Here is a 14,726-nt window from a genome sequence, read left to right on the forward strand (position 1 = left end):
ACACTCTGCTAATAGCATGCCCTGGCTTTTGAAGTCCGGGTCACTGATTTACGTCGGAGCACAGGCCGATGGAAGGGAATGGGGCTTGCCAGCTGGCCTCCCGGCCCTCTGCATGTCAACAATGACATGTCTGGATATCCCTGCAGACAGCCATGGCCAACACATGGTTGTCACAAAAGACCCAATGCTGGCTCTGCTGCCAACATGGACATGTGCTATGTGTGAGTAACACATGAATAGTGCCGCAGGCAGAGGTTTGTATCTCTTCACAAAACCTCCCGCTCAATGCTTTCCATCCATTCACCTCTGAGCCACTGACAAAATTGGAGGCAAGTATCATTAGTGTTTAGACTATTTATGGTTTGTACTCTAGTCAATGTTTTCATTTACTATGCTCTAGAAATGATTAATTCAGCTGCATCTTGTACACTATTCATATGCACAGTAATTACAGTGTGTGTGGAAATTAAAAAGAATGCCACATACTCAGTTATCAGATTAAAACATTTTTATTGCCAAATTTTCTTTGTTTTCCTTTTCAAAAACAGATTTGAAATGCCACCATGAAATTAGTAAATGATTCACGAGAGAGGGATTATGCTTAAATTTCTTTTTTTAAAAAATGCAAAATGACCTTTTTCATTCATTTTTGCTTATTTGTAGGGCGTTTCACTTTGTGTGCCTATAGATGTTCAAACAGCTGTCTTAATTCTGAATGGTTATTATGTTATGGTCTCTCTATAGCTGCGATCTGAGCCAATCGTGATCAACAAGAGAACGGCATTGAAATTGCTTGCCAAGATAACAAAATGATTTTGGTATTCAGGGCTCAGAATAAAATGTCAGGTCTTAACTGTGAACGTGATCAAATTATTCTGTTAACATACAATACCCCCCTCCCCCCCCCCCAGTATATTTTACCACTTAAAGGAACATGCTTGATATATCCCCACTCTCTTTTACACATATGTTTTTGATGCAAATTAGCACATGAAAAATGTGTTTGCATTAATCACCTCCAATAGTTAAAAATAATCCTCATCAATTTCACACAAAGGGTTATAGTTTAAAACAATGCAAACGTATAATGTTCAGTATTGACTCCAATAAAAAGGTAAAGGTAAAAGACCCCTGGCCATTAAGTCGAGTCGCAAATGACTCTGGGGTTGCAGCGCTCATCTTGCTTTACTGGCCGAGGGAGCCGACGTTTGTCCGCAGACAGTTTTTCTGTGTCATGTGGCCAGCATGACTAAGCCGCTTCTGGCGAAACCAGAGCAGTGCACGGAAGCGCCGTTTACCTTCCCACCGGATTACCTCACCCCATCGCAGGGGTTCGAATCGCCATGGGGGCATGGCACCACCCGCGAGGGGCGTGGCGCACATCGGGGGGGGGGTGCACGGCAAGTGGCGGTTTACCTCACCCCAGGTCTCCAGGTACAGCTAGGAATAGCCCTTGTCTGAAATCCTAGAGAGATGGGCAGCTTCCTCTACCGTTCACAACTCAGTGTTTCATAATTATGTTTGACTGGATAGTCCAGCAATAATAATTATAATAATTGTGAGCTGGTAAATTACTTTCACTTATTTTGATGACTATATTGGAGTCAATATATGCCTATATATATATATATACATATGGTGTCAATGGGACATGGGTGGTGCTGTCCTCTAAACCACTGAACCTAGGGCTTGACGATCAGAAGGTTGGCGATTCAAATCCCTGTGACGGGGTGAGGTAAACCGGTGGGAAGTGGTGGGACGGGGTGAGATTAAAGGTCCAGAAAGTACAAAACTTTAGCTGCTGCTACACACACACACACACACACTCTTGCTGAATCCAATGACAACCTGAGTCTCCCTCTCCCCACTTGATGGAAGATGGCATGATCCCTTAAGGGCAAAATAGATTGTATGGAAGACCTCTGAAGCCCTTTGTCTTCAGGCAGCCCATCATTCTTTCTGCAAATCCATCAACTACGCCATTAACTGCAGCATATGAATGGGAGCCAGAAAATTGCAGCCAAATGGCTATATCAAGAGCAGACTCCCACCTCCCCTTTCCCCATTCATTCTGCAGAATGCAATTGTGCTTTCCAGAGTTATGCTTTCATCACAGATTATTTCCTACAAGGACCAGGCACTGCTACACACCCGGCCAGCCTAAAGTACAAAAGACAGAAGCAAGTGTTACAGCTTTACAGCAACATTTGCCAACTTGGTGCCCTCCAATTGTTTTGGACCACAGCATCCATGATTAGCCCCAGCCAGCATGGGAATCTGCTCTATGGAAGCAAAAATGTTTCCCTTCAGCTTGACTTATATTAGGTAGGATTTTTTCACATGCCATAACAGAAGGGAACACATTATTGACTAATGTAACTCTCTGACGTTGAGCCCAGAATCCATTTCAGATATGTCTCTCATCATGGAAGATCTAGGATTTCCCCCCGCTCCCTCTGTATATTGGCTGAAGAGAGTGCTTCTCTCTGTGCCTTTGAAGAATTCCTTGACATTGAGCAACAATGTCAATACAGTCCCTGCAAATGTGGAATTGGTCAGCAGGGCTTATAGATCAGGTGACATGGCTTCTGGGCAGGTTTCTGTCCTGGTGCTTTGTCTTGCGCAAGTTAAATAAAGAGGATCAAGAGGAACTCACTTGCACTTTATAGCAGCTTAGCAGTCTTTCCAAAACTGCCATTTTCTTAATAAGCTCTGTACGTTTTGTATTTTGCTGGCTTCAAAGGCATGAGAGAAATCTGTGCACCAATACAGTTTTTTCTTGACACCACCCCCAGAGCAGGTCTGCACCTGAGTTTAGTAGATGTGGCTTTTTTTGTTAGTGTGCTGTGAAATATTACTGTGGCTTGCATGTCAAAACATGGCTCATCCATGGCATTCTCTGCATTAGGAGGAACATCACTCAGAGGTACAAGTGGAGTTGCAGCAACAATTTGTCACAGCTCACATGGATTGTTAGCATTCTGAACTCCGCTCTGACTTCATTCACTCTTGATATGCACCACTTTAGGACTTTGAAAATCTGAAACACTGACATTTCAAATCTAAAACTGTGAAATAATGAAAATACTGAAAGCAGATCCCTCCCTCACCTCTAATCGATGTTTTCCTGGAAGCTGTACAGTTTCCAGAATCAGTCTGAGCTCAGATCTGATTGGGAGTCAGAATTCAAATTACTTCCATGCTTGCACATGAGTCACATTTATTTGGTGTCCAGTTGGTGGAATAACAAGAGGGGCACAGGGGCAGTTGCCCCAGGCACAAAATTGTTAGGGGCGCAACATTTCAACAGCTGGTGCCATCTCAACAAAACTTTGTGCTTCTGTTGCTGGGCTCCATTGAAAACGGCTTCTCCATACAAACCAGGAAGTGACCTCTCCAGACCACATAATGACTCTTCTTTTCTTATCTCTGCAGCTGCAGATGAATGCATATGCATACTCCACCCATTTCCCTCCCTCTAACCCCACTCCATGCAGCCCCGGGAACTGGCAACACACGCTATGCCACTGTGTCCAGCGCTGTTTCGATAAAATCTGCCAGAGAATCCATATACAACATGCTCCCATGTGCACTGTAGTGCCACAAAGCTGTGGCCTGTGCCAGATAGCTAACCTTGTTCTCTTTAGGTATTTTTATCACTACTACTTAACCGTTATTTTTATTCTCTCTGAGTTTGGAGTTGGTGGTGTTGGACCTCTGGAGGGCTATTTTTGCTTCGAGGAGAGGGAGTGCATATAACAAAGAATTTCTTCATTCAGCCTTACACTTTCCTGTATTCCGCACTTTTATTTTCCCCAAAGGAGAGCAATATCTTTATGAGCAGAACAACATCTTTACGAGTCTCCTGCAAATAAGCAGTAGAAAATATGAAAATAAATAGCTAAAAACTCTTATCTTTGTGAGATAATTCAGGGTCAGCATAGTACCAGATCTTCCCAATGTATATCCAGCAACTGATTAGTTGTGCATGACCCTCTTCTGCTACTGACACTCAACGCTCTTCCAGATTTCATGTTATCTAATTGATTCTGTCCTGGAAATTTCATGCTATGTAATTCTTTCCCAACTTGAATTAAATCAAGCTTCCACTCGGTTAATGCAAAGCCAATGAATGTATTGGACAACGAAACATCTTGTGTTGGCACAGTGTGCCTTGTCAATTTGACACGTTAACAAAATGTACTGCAGCCGCCGGAAATGAGTAGTCAACACTTCAACGTCCTCAAATACAACAGGAGAACATTCTCAACACTCCATTCAAGCATCTAGAATATTCCGTTTCGATGAGTTTTTCAAAACTTGCTGGGTGCCTTAACCTCCCCTGTCGCACTGACTGAAGTGGCTTTCTTTCAACATGTTAACTTACTCCTCATAGACAAGCTACCTGAGCATTTTTTGAAGGCAAACACACACACAAAAACAAAATATACGTTGCCTATCAAAGTGGAGTGGGAAACATATTTCAAATATCGCTGCCAGAGAGACCAATAACTGGGTGAGTAGTAAATTCCAGATCAGCCATTGCACATGCTGCTATAACACGAGAGTGTCTCGGTCAGCTAAATCTATTGAGCATCAATTGTATAGAAACAACAATCATCTGGGGAAATTTGACTTGTGGCACTGCATCCTAAGGAGTGCAACGACTCAAAAATAGGAATTTCCCCTTGCATTGTGGAATGTCCTTTCCTCTGCCATACATAAAATGTACTATTCAGTTTGCACATTTGGACCACTCCCAGCACCTCCTTGTACCAACCCTATTATTACTGAATTCCTCTTCTATAATACTATTTTGCTGTTTTTTATGTCTAGTGCATACGTTGCACTAGATCAGGCTTCCTCAACCTCGGCCTTCCAGATATTTTTGGCCTACAACTCCCATGATCCCTAGCTGGCCGGACTAGTGGTCAGGGATGATGGGATTTGTAGTCTCAAAACACCTGGAGGGCCGAGGTTGAGGAAGCCTGCACTAGATGATGCTCAGGGTCCCTTCCAACTCTTTGATTCTAAGGTCCATCAATGGGAGTGGATACTTTTTGCATTCAAAAGGCTTCTCTATCTGGCACCTCTCTTTGAGGATCTCAGGTAACAGGATACCCACTGGAGACCTCTGAAAGAGTCTGTGAGTTAGAGCATATGAATACAGTGTTACCTCAGGTTACAGACACTTCAGGTTACAGACTCTGCTAAACCAGAAATAGTACCTCGGGTTAAGAACTTTGATTCAGGATGAGAACAGAAATCGTGCGGTGGCGGCAGCGGGAGGCCCCATTAGCTAGAGTGGTATCTCAGGTTAGGAGCAGTTTCAGGTTAAGAACCACTGTATAGTGGATGTGCCAGTGGTCCATCTCATTGTAAAATGATTCCATGAGTTCATAAGAGTTTATAATTAAAAGGCTGCTTCAGTACCTTGGTCTAGCATTTTTTTCTTTAAAAGAAATCCTTTCAAAGTTCATCTATATCTATCTATCTATCTATCTATCTATCTATCTATCTATCTATCTATCATCTATCATCTATCTATCTATCTATCTATCTATCATCTATCTATCTATCTATCTATCTGTCTATCATCTATCGGGATGTGGGTGGCACTGTGGTCTAAACCAGGGGTCCAGGGGTCCTTCACCTTTACCTTTTTTATCTATCAACTATATCATCTATCTATCTATCTATCTATCTATCTATCTATCTATCTATCTATCATCATCTATCTAATCTATCATCTCTCTATTTATCTAACCTATGCAAGGAGGAATAAAAATAGGTGTTCATGGCCCCTTTCTTCCAAACCGGCACGCTTCTCAGGAGATATGAGTCTTTTCAACAATTTAGACAGAGACTGAGTTCTTTCCATGTAAAGCTCAGGCATCAATCCTGCCTGTAGAGCTCCCACATTTTCTCCTGATTCCCGAGTAAATCTCACTGTGGCAAGAATATCCTGAGGGGACAGAGAAATTCAAATTGCATAGTTGCTTTAGGGTTTCTTGTTCCACATTTACAATGGAATCATTTTGCTGAGTAAGTCATGGATATCAAGCTTAATTCTTAAAAAGAACCAGGTTCCCCTTTGTGGAATCGCCTTTCACTTTCAACTGGCGGCATGAGAAAAATTGTTGTAAGACTAAAACCTCTATTAAGTTAGATGCCTAAAGATCAAGGTTAGAAAGTCCAAGGCAAAACCTCACCTTAGCAGAACCTGTGTGGCTGTCTAGGAAAGTGGTTTCATGCACTGTGATAGATAGATAGATAGATAGATAGATAGATAGATAGATAAAAGGTAAAGGCAAAGGGACTCCTGACCATTAGGTCCAGTCGTGACCGACTCTGGGGTTGCGGCGCTCATCCCACTTCATTGGCCAAGGGAGCCAGCTTACAGCTTCCGGGTCATGTGGCCAGCATGACTAAGCCGCTTCTGGCAAACCAGAGCAGCGCACGGAAACGTCGTTCACCTTCCCGCTGGAGTGGTACCTAATTATCTACTTGCACTTTGATATGCTTTCAAACTGCTAGGTTGGCAGGAGCAGGGACCGAGCAACGAAAGCTCACCCCATTGCGGGGATTCGAACCACCGACCTTCTGATCGGCAAGTCCTAGGCTCTGTGGTTTAACCCACAGCACCACCCGCATCCCATAGATAGATGATAGATATAGATAGATAGATAGATGATAGATGATAGATAGATTCAAATAACAAATTAAGGGAACTGTAAATAACCAAATCCAGAACGAATGGGCAGCTGATGATTGGGGTGTGGGGTGTGGGTGTGTATGATATGCAATGTCCAGACTATTTACATTAAAAAGAATTTTACTTTCATAAACATTTGACTGAGATGAATATATTTATAATCTCATGCCTATTCACTTACATGCCTTATAGAAAGTTCCTGACCATGTTTCTCCCTATTATTGTTTAGGGATCTTCCTCTCTCTGTTTCACTTCAAACAGATCACACTGGCACACACTGTCCTCAGTATGGTTTGTGTTTTAATGAAAACCTGCCCAATCCAGACTTCCCAAACCAGTGCATGCACCCAAAAACAGCTGCTTTTTTTTTAAATTGTCCTTCTTCAGAATTTTTGATGCAGATCTCCAGCCGCAAAATGTGCACAAGGTGTAATTTAGGGGAAAATGCATATAAGAATATATCTAATGGTGCCAAAATGCATTATGTTGGGGGGAAACAGCTTGCAAAAAATAAATTTTAATAAATGCAAAATTGCGTGCAGAAATGTGTACCGTTTGGAGAGCTGTGCAGGAAAATGAGTCTGCATTTCCATGCAAACTTTTAAAAGAAAAATTGACAATTGGAGGAGGAAATAGGGCGAAGAGAAGATTGGGGGAAAATGAGAAATGGAGAGAAACTGAAATGGATAGCTTCACTCATCCCTAATCTGAATGAGCTCTTGGTGGTCCATTCACACATGCAAACCATTTAAGGAGTGCAGTGCCCATTTCTTCAGAACTACAGAATTGTGACTCTGGTCTTCCTCCACCCGATGGAATTGCTTGTGTTCATTGTGACACAAAGAGGGAGTTCACCTCCCCCCCGCCAAACTTAAATGACTGTGAAATAGTGTATGATAGTAAGTGCTAAAGTAAAGAAGATGCCAGAAAGTCTCTGAAATTAAGGGACAAATAACTTCTGCAGACTGTGCTCAGTAGTCGACTGAAAGTAAGTACCCAAAGTGGAGATGGAAAGAATTTAAAGTCCCTACTAGAGAAGTATGGCAAATTAAGTTGATGGACTATGCTGAAATGGCAAAAATGACCGGAAAGCTCAGAAACTAGGATGACCAAAAATTTAATAAGGAATGGGGGGGGGGGGGAATTATAATTTATGTAGAAGACCACTGTAAGCAGTTGAAAACACTAGCAGGGCTGCAATAACACTTGTAATAAGAACTATGGATATAATGGAGTTACCAAAAAACCTTGGACTATTGAAATAAGATGCAGTAGAAAAAGGGTAACAACAGAACCCATGGAGGGGAAGGAGGAATCTTTGAATTGTGGATTTGTTGTGGTATGATTATAATTTTAAATTTGTAAAACCAAATAAAAATTATTTTGAAAAAGAAAGAAAAAGTAAGTACCATATTTTTCACTCTATAAGACACACCAGACCACAAGACGCACCTAGTTTTTGGAGGAGGAAAACAAGAAAAAAAATATTCTGAATCCCAGAAGCCAGAACAAGAGGGATTGCTATGCAGCGAAAGCAACGATCCCTCTTGCTGTTGTGGCTTCTGGGATAGCTGTGCGGCCTGCATTCGCTCCATAAGACGCACACACATTTCCCCTTACTTTTTAGGAGGGAAAAAGTGAGTCTTATAGAGCAAAAAATACGGTAAGTACCCAAAGTAGGCCCTTTCCCCTGAATTGTAAACAGGGCAGAGATTGCCAAGTCTTCTCACGATCACTCCCTTTTGGCTTTATTTGCTCAAAGTATCTACAGTAAATTCTGCCCTCTTCATTTTCCATTAGAAAGATTAATAATAGGGAGCTTAGCAACAATGGCTATATTGCCATCACATGACAGAGTCTTGGCAGCGGTTAAGGTCAATCTGCAATAAGCGTAGATTGAACATCGTTAACTTTCTGACACATTTGCCTCTGGAGCTGAGTGCTAGATAGCTTGCCAAAGGTCTTCTCCCCCAAATAAAAAAAGAAATGTCTAATAGAGATATTGAACAAAACTGGATAAGAGGCCACAAGATCAAGACCTTGGATTGCATACTTTTCACGGGTGAAAAGTGAACCTCAAATCATCTTCATACATACAGTAAAACACCTGCGAACATCCGCCTCCTCTAGCATTCATCACAGCAAACGTCCGCGGCAAACCCAGAAGTACCGGAGTGGGTTACTTCCGGGTTTGCCGCTCACGCATGTGCAGAAGTGCTAAATCGCGCTTTGCACATGCGCAGAAGCGCAAAACCGCTCTGCGCGCCTGCACAAACGCGGCACTTTGTCCTGTGTCGTTTGCAGGTTGAGGCGGGGCCTCCAGAACAGATCCCTGCCTTAACCCGAGGTTCCACTGTACTGTGATTTTTCAGTATCAACTAAAGCTGCAGACCTTTGGTCTTATTCCCAGATAGTTGAAGCTGGACCAAAAAGTCCCTTGGTTTAATCCAGCAGAGCTCTTTTTAGGTTCTAAAAATGAACATATAGAACTAAGACACACCTAGTTTTTAGAAGAGGAAAGCAAGAAAAATATATTCTGAACGAAACAGTGGATGTATGATTTTTGTGGTTCATGCTGTGGTCGCCTCCAGAAACCAAACCAATTTGGTACTGCCTTAAGGCTTGCCTTAGGCTGACAGAATTATAATTAGCAGAAGTCTCCAATAACAAATGACTGAAGATCTTCATCCTGTTGCCTGTCGTGTTACTATGGCCATTGAAAACACACAAAAACGAGCACATATTTTTCATTAAACACTTGTATGGAAGATTGTGCCACTGGCATAATAACGCGAGGCTGTTCCTGACATAAAATGGCAAAGTTGCTTAATATGGTGCTTCAAATTACAGATCGGGTGTGTGTAACACAAAACTTGACATTATTCAATTCACTTTCAGTATAATAATTTCTTACCTTTTGACATCCCATCCTTACATCCGTGATATTCCTGTTGTATTCCTTTATCTTTTATCATAACTGCCATTTATTTTCTATTGTATTATAACATATTACAATCATTTATTTATTCTCCTTCTCTTCCCTGTTATTGACTATAATTTTTTTGTCAAATAGTCTGAAGAGAACCTCCACTCTTCGACAAAGTTTCCCTTTTTTATCTCTTCTTTTTGTTGTCAACTTCACCATCTCTGCATAGTCCATTAATTTTAAAATCCATACTTCTTTGGCTGAGACTTCTTTTTTCCACTTGTGTGCCTATAGGATTCTGGCTGTGCTAGTAGCATACAGAAACAACTTAACCATCTCTTTTTACCATCTGTATCTCATTTTCATATCATGTTCCTTTATTGCATAGCAAGCTGTACATGTAATATCTATTTTCCACAACTAAAAATATATATTTTAAAAAACAATAATAATCATAGCTTTCCACTGTAAGGTTGATGATACAATGATATTATTTACCCAGTAATCTTTTCAAAAATAATAATAAAAATATTTATTTGATTTTGCAAACATAAAGTTTTAATAATACCAAGTACATATCCATATCTAGAGATTTCTCTGAATCTCCAGACTTCCCACCACCCCCTCCAAGGGTCTTAATGTTTTCAACTGCATATTATTTCATGAGCCATATTCTGTATCTCTCCATATTGTCCATAGTGATTGTTACATCACAAGTGCTATTAAAATCCTGCTAAGGTTTTTATCTGCTTACAGTGGTCTCCTAAATAAATTATCATTTTTTCCCATTCTTTCTTGAACTTTTTGCCTTCTTGGTTCCTGAGTTTTCTAGTCAGTTTTGCCATCTCGGCAGAGTCCATCAGTTTGATTTACCATTCCTCTCTGCTAGGGACTTTGTCTTCTTTCCATCTAGTAGCATCTTTGTGGCTATTTTCTGCTCCTTTGGGATGTTGGTACCTACAATTCCTAATAAGAAAGCTTCTGGTGTGTGTGTGTGTGTGTGTGTGTGTGTGTGTGTTACCCAGTAATCTTACTGTTTCCCCATCCTAATCTAGGGACTGCGTAATAGAACATCTTCCTTCCATGCAGACGGTCCCAGTCTCAATCCCTGGAGAGCTTCTGCCTCTCAGTGGAGCAATAGTCTGACTCAGTACAAAGCAGTTTTTTATGTTTTGCTTCCCACCTTAGATTCAATTTCAGGTCCAGTTTCTTCATTACAGCCTTGCAAAATCCCAGTAACCTTTCAGATTTCTTTGTCAAACTTTTGTTTACAACAAAGCTTGCAGAAGATTTGAGAAGAATGTGGAAACTGTCCATGCTGGGATCATTTCTTATGAAGCTGAGCACCATTGTCTCGTTCTTCCCTCGAATTCCTGTCTGTTTGTCATACCCACCTGTTTGTCTTTGTTTCCTGTAAGCACAATACTTTACAGACAGCATGTTCACCCTATGGCAAAACAGCAGTATGTCATGCGATGCTCTTCTGGCAGTGCTTTTCATCAGTTTTCTTGTTTCTGACAAATATGGTTTTAATCTGCTAGGTTGCTTTTCAATTGCATGCTGCTGAGAAGCCATCTGATGGCAGGGATTTGCAAGCAGTGGTCTAGAATGCATTCCCTTTCTGGGACTGTTAAGGTGGGGTTTGCCTAGGGTTACCAGACGTCCCCGGTTCCCAGGGACAGTCCCCGGATTTGCAAATCTGTTCCCAGACAAATTCCATCCCCGGAATGTCCCCAGATTTGCAGATCTGTCCCGGGAAATGAAGGGACGCAGGTGGCGCTGTGGGTTAAAGCCTCAGCGCCTAGGACTTGCCAATCGAAAGGTCGGCGGTTCGAATCCCTGCGGCGGGGTGCGCTCCCGCTGCTCGGTCCCAGCGCCTGCCAACCTAGCAGTTTGAAAGCACCTCCGGGTGCAAGTAGATAAATAGGGACCGCTTACCAGCGGGAAGGTAAACGGCGTTTCCGTGTGCGGCTCTGGCTCGCCAGAGCAGCGATGTCACGCTGGCCACGTGACCCGGAAGTGTCTCCGGACAGTGCTGGCCCCTGGCCTCTTAAGTGAGATGGGCGCACAACCCCAGAGTCTGTCAAGACTGGCCCGTATGGGCAGGGGTACCTTTACCTTTACCTTTACCCAGGAAATGTGGCAACAGCAGCCTCAGCAGCCCGGAGCCAGCCTGGTAGCACAGTTTCCTCTGGCTGGCTTCAGGAACTACAGCTGCCGTGGTGCCCGCCATTTTTCCTCTCTGGAAGTCCCCATATGATGTGTCTTGTGTGCAACCCATCATATGGGGACTTCTGGAGAGGAAAAATGGCAAGCGCCACGGCCGTGAGCAGCGAGCAGCTCCTGAAGCCAGCTAGAGCCAACTGAGCTACCAGTCTGTCTCCGGGCTGCTGACTGCCACTGCCACTGCTGAAGGGGAACCAGGGATGTCCAGTGGTACAGATCTCCTGCTCGCTGCCCCCTTTGTTTTGACTGATCGGGGGAGGCTCGGGAGTTGTGGGTTTTTTAAAAAAACCTCTGTGCATTTATGTTTCACAGGGTGTGAAAGAAGGGCTTTGCACCTTGCCTGGCAGAGAAACTGCATGCCTTGCACCCCTCCTGGGCAACGGTCACCCATCCATGACTCCCAAGCCTCCCCTGATCAGTCAAAACAAAGGGCAAAGGGGGCAGGAGATCGGCGGAGGCTCGGGAGTCATGGATGGAAAAAGTGAAAGTGAAAGTGAAGGCGAAGGCTCAGGCAGGGCGAAGTTGAAGACCTGGGCCATGGCAAAGGCAAAGGTGAATGCTTGGGCAAAGGCAAAGGCCCAGGCGAAGGTGAAGTCAAAGGTCTGGGCCCGGGCCCGGGTCCGGGTCCGGGTGAAGGCAAAATCGGAGGCCTATTGCGAAGGCATAGGCAAAGGCCCAGGCCACAATGAAGGCCCAGATCAGGACAAAGGCAAAGTCAAAGACCCGGGCCAGGGCGGAAGCAAAAGCGAAGGCCCGGGCCAAAGCAAAGGCAAAGGCGACGGCCCAGGCCAGGGCAGAGGCAAAGGCGAAGGTGAAGGACCGGGTCACGGCAAAGGCAAAGGCAAAGGCAAAGGCAAAGGCAAAGGCAAAGGCAAAGGCAAAGGCAAAGGCCCGGGCCAGGGCCAGGGCAAAGGGAAAGGCAAAGGCAAAGGCAAAGGCAAAGGCAAAGGCAAAGGCAAAGGCAAAGGCAAAGGCAAAGGCAAAGGCAAAGGCAAAGGCAAAGGCAAGGGCCCGGGCCACTGCGAACGCAATGGCAAAGGCTCAGGCCAGAGAGAAGGTGAAGGCGAAGGCCTGAGCCAGGGCGAAAGCAAAAGCAAAAGCAAAGGCAAAGGTAAAGGCCCGGGCCAGGACGAATGCCAAGGTGAAGGCCCGGGCCTGGGCGAATGCAATGACAAAGGCCCGGGCCAGAGAGAAGGCAAAGGCGGACACTTGGGCAAAGGCAAAAGCAAAGGCCCACGCCATGGCAAAGGCAAAGGGAAAGGACATTTTTTTTACTAAAAAAGACGACAATGTAAATTAATTATAGACGACAAAAACATCAAAGTATTCAAGGAGGTACCAAAAAGATTATTGAAAAAGAGACAGAACTGCAGACCGTTAACAGACACACTGAACGGAAACTCAATAATATTTCAATGGGAATTCCCGGAGGGAATTACATTTACCTACAAAGAAAAAAGGAGAACCTTAAGAATAATAGACGAAGCAGGAAAATTTCAGAGGAGGTACAAAAAAGAACTTGGAGAAACATCATCAGAAAAAGAAGAAGGAGTAGAAGAACCACAAGAAAACTAGTGAAGAGAATAAAAGAAACACTAAAGATAACAGGGGGTTAGATAAATATAAATAAAGGGTAATGGATTTGAAGATGATCTCGTGGAATGTTAATGGGCTCAATAATAAATTAAAAAGAAATAAAACGTGTGTGTTTTTTAAAAAAGATTTGGGATATCATCTGCCTGCAAGAATCCCATGTAGCCAGAAAACATGAGAGAGTACTAACAAACAAGAGATTAGGTCAAGAATTTACCTCTTTAGATATAAAAAAGAAAAGAGGAATTGTTATTTATATAAATCCCAATTTAGAGGCTAAACAGGTCTTTAAAGATGAAGAAGGCAGAATACTAGGCGTAAAGATAACAAGAGGAAGGGAACAAATAGAAGTTGTAGGTATCTACGCACCAAATGCTAACAAAACAAAGTACTTTAAAGAAGTAGAGGAGAGATTACTAGATTACATACATGATGAGATCATCCTAATGGGAGAGCTAAACGGGGTTACTTCGCTGGAGCTAGACAGAACAGAAAGAGTCAGGAAATCTAGGAAAGGGAGACTGCCACATTCATTTTTCCAAATGGTAGAAAACTTAAATTTAAGGGATAAATGGAGATACAAAAATCTGAACAGGAATCAGTACACACATATTTCAGAAGCTAAACAATCAGCTGGAAGAATTGATGGTATATGGGTAACAAATAATTTAATAATTATTAATACACAAAGTCGACATCCAGCCAAAAATATTAACAGATCATAATGCAATAGTTTTGGAATTAAGGAATAAAGGGAAGATAAACAAAAGGTGGAGACTGAACGATAATTTATTTAACGATGAAGAGATCGTAAACAGAGCACAAAAAGCACTAAAAGATTTCTTTGAAATAAATAAAATACAAGACACTGACATTAGAATAATATGGGACACGAGAAAAACCTTTATAAGACGATTTTATATACAGCAAACATGAGATATAAAAGAATACAAGAAGAAAAATTAGAACAAATAAGAAAAAAGATATCACTAAATGAAAAATAATAGCTAAAGAACCAAAAAATAAGGATGCAATACATAAGATGAAGGTATTACAAACCCAAATCTCATCAATATTAGAATATGCGATTGAAAATAACATAAAATGGATGTGACAAATATCAAGTGATTGGGTGGTGAGAAATGATCTCTCTAGGACATGTGCTATGAATTATAAATGCTGTTGGTACTTCCATGCTCAAGCTGCCCTAAGGATAATTTTCCTTTTGGTCATTGAACTCATATTGCACTCCTTGCAAGAAATTAA

At 42.5% G+C, this 14,726-nt stretch overlaps 1 long non-coding RNA gene across 1 annotated transcript in view; it reads right to left on the reverse strand.

Annotated features, from left to right (window-relative positions):
- Window positions 1–14,726, reverse strand: part of LOC307210129 — a 58,658-nt gene that overhangs the window by 7,986 nt on the left and 35,946 nt on the right. The window lies entirely within an intron of this gene.

The sequence above is a fragment of the Podarcis cretensis genome (genome assembly GCF_951804945.1).
Source record: "Podarcis cretensis genome assembly, chromosome: 2".
Lineage (NCBI taxonomy): Eukaryota > Metazoa > Chordata > Lepidosauria > Squamata > Lacertidae > Podarcis > Podarcis cretensis.